Consider the following 10489-nt stretch of genomic DNA (forward strand, 5'->3'; position numbering starts at 1 on the left):
TGTTAGAAGGTTAGATAGGGTTAAAAGCCTGAAATCTACCAAACTGTTTAATCAGAATTCGAATGTCTTATGTGCCAATGGTGACAAAGTATTATTGATGTATACCAAGTATTGAAATTGTAACATCTGGATTTCCAGGTATCATAATTTAAGTATTTATTTTTGAGTTAAGAAGGGGGACTCGACGAGTTGACGCCTAAACTCGTTGAGTAGGATCGCGAGTGATGACTCGGATTAATGAATCGAATTGACGAGTCGGCAAGTCGACTCGACGAGTCTGCGCTGTCAACAGAAACCCTAAATCTTTAGGCCTGCGCCCTATTTAAGCGTCCTTATGGCCTTCATTTGCGGCCACACACCCTTGAGAGACCCTAAATGAACCAGAGAGCATAGAGAGTGAGGGAAGGAGCTAATCTTATCACCATTAGTGCATTCTTGCAAGAAGGAAAGAATGGATTCAAGCTAGGCTAGTTGAGGAGCTCAGATCTACTATCACTTTATCAAAAGTTGTTGTTTGAGGTATGAATCCATGCCTATTTTCGTGTATATAGTGGATCTCATGAATCTATGGTTTGCTTTCCCACTTTTTAGTTGAGTTATGTAGTATGTGGATTCCCTTTGTGGCATAAACAGTAGATCTGGACCTTGAGAGGTCTAGAGAGTCCCAACAACCTAGCTTTATGCAGTCAGATAAGAGTATTGAGCCCAAGACACCATTATAAGGGTTATTTTATCAAATAGAGCTAGATGTGTGGTGCATGGACATAAAGATTGCACCTTTACATGACTTTTGGGTGCTAGAAGGCCAGATCTATAAGTTAGATAAATAGATCTGGTCTCAGAAAGTCAATTGAGTATTACCATGGAGGAAACTCGTCTTGTTCATGAGAGGACTCGACGAGTCAGACCAAGTTACCCCGTGATTCGTGATCAGTGGTAACCCGTCGAGTGAAAGGTTAGTTCGACGAGTCGAGTGAGGCCTTAGGAGGATTTAGAGGATATGCATGGACTCGCCGAGTCTCCCGAGTGCACTCGACGAGTCTGGTCAAAGTTGGACCGTTGACTGGAGTTGACTTCCGTTGACCTTAGGGTTTTGGTCAAACTGTTTCAAGAGAGGTCATGGAGGGTAGAATGGTCTTCTACCCATTCTTAAGAGATGAGAACATAAAGAGAGTATTGACTTGAGATATTTTCGTTTCGATAAGAGGAAGCTATATCGGGGATATCGAGAACGAGAGTATACTAGGCATCATACGAGGTGAGTCTTCTCACTATACCTTACCTTGAATGGTAATTATGTGTGACCGGAAGGTCTTATGTGCTATGATGAGTATGTGATATATGTTTCCATGTGATATGTATATGTCATGTACATTATGACTAGTATGGTATGGAACGGAAGGTCAATAGGGTATGGATCGGAAGGTCAGCAGTGGATGGACCGGAAGGTCAATATGGTACGGAAGGTCTACTCAGATTGTGGGACTAGAAGGCCCCTGAGACACATTGACCGGAAGGTCTTTTAGAGGTATAGCCTCGAGTGGCTTATGTATTGTATGTAGTATTTTGGGGAACTCACTAAGCATTTATACTTACCGTGTTATGTGATATGTGTTTCAGGTACTAGCGAGGATCGCGGGAAGGCGTTGGCATGATTAGTACACACTGACAGAGGATTTTGTATTTGAGATTATGGGATATGTTTTACCATGATAACATTTGATACACTTGTGTTTTAATGGTTTATATGAGATATGTTATGGTTGAAAAATGAAAAATAGTTTTAAATTTTCACGTCGTTACAAGTTGGTATCAAAGCCTTGGTTTGAGGGATTCGAATGCACCTTCGGGCGTATCTGAACTCAAATTGAGGATTTGAGAAAAAATTTCATAAAAGAAACAATTTTTCTAAGAAGAGTAAGAGATTTTGAGAAAAAGCAAAAAGGATCAATGTGTACGATCAGCCGGCGCCCGAACGGTGATTTCTCAAAATACCTTTACATTATGTTTTATGAGATATTATGTGATGTGCTACGCATGCTAGAGTAGGCTAGGTAAATCATATCTTAGGACTAGGGTGGCCTGATATGTGATGCATTAGCCTAGGAGCTTATGTTGCTGTGAGTTGCTTTGAGGGCATGTATGTAGCAGAGAGTAGCTTGTGAGAAGTCTGCTTGAGAGTAGGCTGAATTCAGAGGGAATAAAGTACTTGTGAATTGGGATCCTAGGAGGAGGACTTGGTGTGGATACGGATACGGTGTGGAAGGTAGTATTGGGCCCGTACTATTGAAAGCCCCGGATTGGTAAAGATCCCAAGTAAGAATCCTTAGGGTGCCAAGGAACAAGTAGGAACGGTTGATCGAGTGTGAGCAATCTCGGTCGAGTCTCTGATTATTTTATGTCGTATTTCAGAGGCATCATGGTGGGAACGCGCCACAACCCAGGAGGAAGTGGTACCAGTGATACTAGTGATGAGGAGATCCGTAGGATGATTCACGAGGAGGTGGCCGCAGCCATTCGGGCTAAGATACCAGAGACGTTTAGGTCTATCAAAACCATGCTGATTGAGATGTTCGAAGAGCGCTATGCTGTTCTGACCGAGGCTGCTTCTGTTGTCGTTGCTAGGCTACATGGGGGTGACTCGTTGCTGTACTGAGAGTTCAACAACACGAATCCACCAGAGTTTGATGGGATACTGGATTCGATAGACGCGATGAGGTGGATCTCTGATGTTGAGGGATGTTTCTATACTTGTTCCTGTCCGGAACATTTGAGACTACGGTTCGTGCTGAACCAGCTTCGCTTGGGAGCGAAGGACTGGTGGAAGTTTGTGACGACAAATTTTACTCCTGCAGAGCTTACCACGGTGACATGGGAGAGGTTCACCACTATGTTCAGAGACGAGTATGTTCCCCCGGTGGAGAGGGAACGTTTTGCCAAGGAGTTCTTGTCCCTCAAGCAGGGGACGGAGTCTGTGACGGTGATCACGCGGATGTTTCATGAGAAAGCGTTGTTTTGCGCTGAGCACATGTCTACCGAACAGGCACGCATGAGTCGATATTTGAGCATATTGAGGAGAGACATTCGGGAGTTCGTGGCGAACTCGATGTACCGAACATTTTTCGAGCTCTAGGAAAATGCTCGGAAGAAGGAGATTGAGTTAGAGACTCAGGCCAGGGAGGAGGCCGAGTCTCAGAGGAAGGACAGGCGGCCGGTGCAGTCTCAGCTGGCAGCCGAGTGGGAAAAGACTGCCGATACGAGATATGGAGGCAAGAAGGGCCGCACTTGTGGAAAGTGCGGTAAGGGGCGTGATGGAGTTTGTCGAGCAGGTGCTTGCTACAAAGGTGGAAAGGAGGGGAATATATAGCCAAGGATTTCCCCAAGGGGTTCATGGTTTGGTTTCATTGCAACTAGACTGGCCATAGGAAGGCCGAGTGCCTGCAGTTGATTCAGGGATCAGCGTAGGGATCTGTGCCTTCTACCACTCGAGCTACAGAGAGTCGTCTTGTGAAGGCCGAGGCGCCAAAGGATCGCGTTAGAGCCTTCCAGTTGACCGCGGAGGAGGTTCGCGCAACACCTGATGTTGTGGCTGGTATGTGATCTTTTTCTTATTCTTTTGTTTATATATATATTTGTTGCTTATATGTGATATGTTTAGGTACTTTTCTTGTAAATTCTGCTTTGGTGTTATTTGACTCAGGTGCGAGTCGATCTTTCGTGTCATTAGCGTTTAGTCAGCACATCAATATCCAACGAGAGGCGTTGAGTCGACCTCTGTGAGTTTATATAGCTGATGAGCGAACGGTTTTTTCTACTGATGAGATTCGAGGATGTGTACTCGAGATCTTTGGTGTTGAGTTCCCGATAGATCTGGTTCCGGTTGCAATGGGGGACGTTTGTGTCATTGTGGGCATGGATTGGTTGAGCCGATTTGGAGCTATTATAGACTTCTAGCGTCAGTTGGTGACGATACGAGACCCTAGTCGGGGAGTGCTAATGGTATATGGAGAGAGTACCCGATGTGGGTCAGCATTTTGCTCGGCTGCCAGAGCGAGACAGAGTCTGCAGCAGGGCTGTAGAGGGTTTGTAGCCTATGTGATGGATATGCGAGTTACCGCAGAGAGGCCGAGTTCTGTCAGTGAGGTTCCAATAGTGCGAGAGTTTCCGGATGTTTTCCCCGAGGAGTTGTCAGGTGTGCCTCCAGCGAGGCAAGTGGAGTTTCTCATCGATTTGGTTCCGTGGGCGGCGCCTATTGCCAAGGCACCCTATCGCCTTGCGCCACCAGATATGCAGGAGTTATACGCGCAGCTTCAGGAGCTGTTGGGGAAGGGATTCATCCAACCGAGTAGCTCCTCGTGGGGAGCGCCGATCCTTTTTGTCAAGAAAAAGGATGGTTCACACCGGATGTCCATCGATTACCGGAAGTTGAACAAGTTGACAGTCAAGAACCGTTATCTGCTACCGAGGATCGATGATCTGTTCGATCAGTTGCAGGGAGCATCTTGGTTCTCCAAGATAGACTTGAGGTCTGGATATCACCATATGAGAGTGAGGGATGAAGATATCCAGAAGACAGCGTTTAGGACTCGTTATGGGCATTACGAGTTTGTGGTGATGCCTTTTGGGCTCACCAATGCACCAGCAGCGTTCATGGATCTCATGAACCGAGTATCCAGGCCGATGTTGGATCGACCGGTGATTGTGTTCATTGACGATATTGTAGTGTTTTCAAGATCCATAGAGCCGCATGAGGAGCATCTGAGGGAGATCCATGGAGTGTTGAGATCGAAGAGGATTTATGCCAAATTCAAAAAGTGTGATTTCTGGTTACGAGAGGTCCAGTTCTTGGGGCATCTCGTTAATCAGAATGAGATATCAGTTGATCCGGCCAAGATTGAGTCAGTTATGAGTTGGGAGGTGCGGAGATCCCCCACCGAAATCAGGAGTTTTCTAGGGTTGGCCGGCTATTATCGGAGATTTATCAGGGATTTCTTCAAGATTGCCGTTCCCTCACCAGATTGACCTAGAAGGGCGTGACTTTTTCTTGGGGTCCAGATCAACAGACCTCGTTTGAGACGCTTCGCCAAAGATTATGCGAAGCCCCGGTGTTAGCCCTTCCGAAGGGAATGGAGGATTTTGTGGTGTATTGTAACGCGTCTATATCGGGGTTGGGTGTGGTGCTTATGCAGAGAGGGCATGTGATAGCATACGCATCGAGGCAGCTGAAGCCTCATAAGACGAGGTATCCCACCCACGATCTGGAGTTGGGGGCAGTAGTGTTCGCCCTCAAGATATGGTGTCATTATTTTGTATGGGGTTCGGTGTACCATATACACGAACCACAAGAGTTTGAAGTATCTGATGGGTCAGCCCACCCTAAACATGCGCCAGAGGAGATGGTTGGATGTGGTAAAGTATTATGACTGTGAGATCCTGTACCACCCGGGCAAGGCTAACTTGGTAGCCGATGCTCTGAGCCGCAGGGCGGAGAGTGCCCCGATTCGAGATATATGTATGACGATGTGACATCCCCAAAATCACGGCTAGAAAAGACCGATTTTGTTTGCGCTTTGTTTAAAAATCAGAGTAACATTTTAAATAAAAGTGTTGCTGAATTTGTCCCAAAACAAAATATGATAAAGATTTATCAAAAGCATTTCCAAAGAAATGTATTTCACTAAAAGACTCGGGATTTCATGTTCGATACAGATGAAAAGCATAAACAATACAATATAAGCCTTACTACATTATTTCATATCTACAGGCCTATATCCGTAATCCCTCATCCAAACATCACATCTATGCTCATGCGTCACTACTTGTAATACAAGAAACTGAGTGGTTCAGGCTGGGGAGCCTGGTGAACACATAGGGATTTCAACCCACAATAAATAAGTTTATTAATTTCATCAATCAACAATAACCCGATTACCCGTTCCTGTTATCCTCACTTTACGTCCCTAAACACCTATCATAAGGGACCTAGCCTAAGCATCATCATCGGGATGGACACTACTGCTAAGGGGATTCCTCAGCAATAAATGTCCTAAAGGCAACCATGTGGGGGATGGAGTACACCGGTGAACACATCGTTCATAAACACCTAAAGGTTGCGAGCCTGCTAGTGTTCCACTGGACTGTCTAGAAGAGTCCGTGGTCGTCATCCTTACTCTGCTAGATGACAAAATCAAAAACATCAACATCGAGGCCTCTCATCATTTTATCACGCATCACCTATTACATCTACCCATGTTTTACTCCAACATTTTCGTAGATATAAAATACATATACAGTTTAAATCATTAAAAACATATATAAAAACGTTCATCCAGCATAGATAGCAAGTATTCAGATAATATGCACACATAGCACGTAATTTATATAAAATACTTCATATCTATGTGTAAGCTGGAAGTAACTATGCACTCGCTTGAAAGGTGGTGACTCAGCACTCGGACAGCGCTTTGATACTCTTAAAACAATTTTCCTTGGATAAAACCTAGTATCAATACCACTAGGGTTTAGTCTAACGTCAACCATGACTAATTAATAGTCTAGCTATTATTATTATTATTATTATTATTATTATTATTATTATTATTATTATTATTATTATTATATAAGCATTAAATAACACTCAATATAACTCATAACAATATCCCAAATAATTATTTTAAAGACTAATAACATTACTATAATTATTTGAAAGCTATATTAAAAATTGCGTAAGCGTAGCTGACTTACAGCGGATTTTAAAGAAAACCGGAACTTTATTTGGAGCAGCGTATCGAAACCGAAAGTCACTTTTTCTCAGGACTCCGGGAGCCTCGGGGCTTCCTTTGGGTGCTAGGGCTTCACCTAGACTTTAGGGAACTCAAAAAGGGCTAGAGAGAGAAAGTTCTTAGAGAGAGAGTGAGATTTGGTGCAAGAAAACCGTTTGCCCTCACTGCGTTTTTATAGCCCGTGAGGCCTCAGACTACGTTGGGCGTAGTCCTTGTCTATGCGGGGCATAAGGCTCGGATAAGAACAACAGGTGGCGCCCTCAGATGGGTCATCATGGCATGCTCCGGAACCGTTAAACCGAAGACTGCTGGGTGTAACCTCCTTTCGACGCGAGGCGTACTCGGACGCGGGGCGTTCCTTTCGTACTCGAGGCGTAACAAGGCCAGGTGTCCGAATCCGAAGATCAGACCGTGACCAGCAAGCTACGGCCCTGATCGCGCCACGTCATCACCTTCGCACCAGCTTCGTAAATTCGAGTTACAACTTCAAAAATTCGTATCTTCTTCATACGAGCTCCGTTTTCAACGTTATTTATATCCACGCGAAGGCGTGAACGTACTCTACAACTTTCGTTTAGACTCCGTCGGCTAGTTTTGATTATATTTTAAAATTTATATTATTAACAGGCCAGGACAGGATTGGTCTGTTAAATTCTCATAACTTCTTCATCCGAAGTCTGTTTTCACCCATCTTTTTCTTGTTACATTACTCTTAACGAGATCTTAGATTCTCGTTTAGGTTGTGTCGGCGAAAAATCACTCGATCTAATATTCGAATTTCAGGATGTACACTGCTAAGCCGAAACTTCGAAAAATCATAACTTCTGCATACGAAGTCAGATTTGGGCGTTCTTTTTATGGACACTCTCAGTTTAACGTATTCTACGACTTTCGTTTAGATCGCTAAGGCTAAATCTTGCTCTATCGTAAATTCACTATTTACGCTTCCCAGTATCGTGCCGGTTCTGTCGCGAAACTTCGACGGGTCATAACTTCTTCGTTATAACTCGGATTTCGGCGTTCTTTATATCCCCAGAATCCTTGTTTCGACCACTACCACTTTATATAAAGATATCGGGCTTATCTCACACTTTAATTTTGACTCTTATTTTTATTCTTTATTTATAATTAAATAATTAGCACATAAATACACATAATTCACATAATACTCAAATATTTCATCTTTATTACTTCAAAAAGTGTTACAAGAGTTGACCTAGACTATTAGATTGTCTAAAAATCTTAGCCTTGAAACCCAGGCGTTACAATTCTCTCCCCCTTAGGATGATTCCGTCCCTGAATCATGCACCAGCAAACATATGTAGATAGCGACTCATCATGTCATCCTCTGTTTCCAATGTTTCCATTAGACTAGCACTAAGTCGACCATCTTGCGTCGTAACTTCTTAGTCTTACGGTCAACAATTGCCTTAGGCTCTTCGATCAACCTTTTATTCTCATCCATCCTTAACTCTGAGATTGGAATTATGTCGGGAACTTCTCCTGTGAGCTTTCTCAAATAACACACATGGAAGATGTTATGAATACCTTCGAGTTCTTCGGGCAATTCCAGCTTGTAAGCTTGGTTCCCAATCTTCTGAAGAACTTTAAACGGTCCAATAAACCTTGGACTTAGCTTTCCTCGTTTCCCGAATCTTATAAGTCCCTTCCATGGTGAGACTTTTAGCAAAACTGAATCCCCAACTTCGAAGGTCATTGGTCGTCTTTTCTTGTCAGCATAACTCTTCTGACGATCCTGAGCTACTAACATTCTTTCCCTAATCACCTTTAATTTCTCAGCAGTCTCATGGACTATCTCGGGGCCCATAAACTGCCTCTCTCCGGCTTCAAGCCAACAAGACGGCGTACGACACTTCTGTCCATACAAGGCTTGATAAGGTGCCATCTTGATGCTCGAGTGAAAACTGTTGTTGTAGGAGAATTCTACCAGAGGTAAGTGCTCATCCCAGTTCCTTTGGAACTCGAGGGTACATGCTCTCAGCATATCTTCAAGTGTTTGAATCATTCTTTCACTCTAGCCATCGGTTTGCAGATGGTAAGCAGTACTCAAACACAACTTTGTACCCAACTCCTCTTGTAGACTCCTCCAAAACCTTGACGTGAAACGACTATCACGATCTGATACAATCGTAAGAGGAACACCGTGAAGTCTTACAATTTCCTTTACGTAAGCATATGCGAGCTTATCCATAGACCACTTCTCGTTGGCTGCTTTGAAGTGTTCACTCTTGGTGAAACGAACCACGACTACCCAAATCATGTCGTGTCCGTTCTTCGTCCTGGGCAGTTTAGTCACAAAATCCATGGTGATGTCTTCCCATTTACCCATGGGTACAGGTAAAGGTTCTAAACTCCCATACGGTTTCTGATGTTGTGCCTTAACTCTCGCACATGTCACACACTCGGCCACATACTTCGCAACATCGAGCTTCATCGTTGGCCACCAGTAGTAGGGTTTTAGGTCCCTATACATTTTAGTGCTACCGGTATGAATCGACTACATGGTCTTGTGTGCTTCTTCCATCAGAAGGTCTTTTATTCCGCCCGTCTTAGGTACCCAAATCCGATCTTGGAATACCTTCAGTCTTTGACTGTTTGTACCGAACATTAACGTTTTGCCCAAACGTTCTTCCCTTCGGTCATTCTTCTCTAGCACTTCTTCTTGAGCTTTCCTGATACTTTCCACAGTCGTCGAGACGACTTCGATTCTCAACGCTCATGGCCTTTTCCTTTCAAGGTTGACTTTACGACTGAGAGCATCAGCAACAACATTTGCTTTACCGGGGTGGTAAAGTATCTCACAGTCGTAGTCCTTAAGTAGCTCTAGCCAGTGTTGTTGCCTCATGTTCAACTCCTTCTGATTAAAGAGACACTGGAGACTCTTATGATCAGTGAACAACCTGCACTCCGTGTCGTAGAGATAATTCCTCCATGTATTTAGAGCAAATACTACCGCCGCCAACTCTAAATCTTTAGTGGGGTAGTTCTTTTCGTTCTCTTTCAATTGTCGAGATGCATATGCTATCACCTTTTCTATCAGGGTTAGAACACAACCCAACCCGGCTCCAGAAGCGTCACTATAAACCACGAAATCTTCAACTCCATCGGGTAGAGAAAGTATCAGTGCTTCACATAACTTCTTCTTTAGCTTCTCGAATGCCTCATCGTGTTTCTCACTCCACGTATATGTAGCTCCTTTATGGGTCAATGCTGTCAATGGAGCAGCTATCGAAGAAAAGCCTTGGATAAATCGTCAGTAATATCCGACTAATCCTAGAAAGCTTCGAATCTCCGTGGGACTTTTCGGACGCTTCCACTTCATTACAGCCTCAATCTTTGCGGGATCAACCATTATCCCTTCTTGGTTAACCACGTGACCCAAGAACTGGACTTATCGTATCCAAAAGTCGCACTTGGAGAACTTAGCGTAAAGCTTCTCCTTCTTCAATACTTCCAACACTTCTCGTATATGCTTGCCATGCTCCTCTTGGCTTTTCGAGTAGATCAGAATATCGTCGATGAACACTATCACGGATTTATCGAGGAATAGTTTACAAACCCTGTTCATCAAATCCATGAACGCTGCCGGAGCATTGGTTAGTCCGAATGACATAACCAAAAACTCGTAGTGTCCATATCTCGTTCTGAATGCAATCTTCTCAATATCCTGCTCTCTTACCTTCAGC

The sequence above is a fragment of the Lactuca sativa genome, chromosome 9, assembly GCF_002870075.4.
Source record: "Lactuca sativa cultivar Salinas chromosome 9, Lsat_Salinas_v11, whole genome shotgun sequence".
Taxonomy (NCBI): domain Eukaryota; kingdom Viridiplantae; phylum Streptophyta; class Magnoliopsida; order Asterales; family Asteraceae; genus Lactuca; species Lactuca sativa.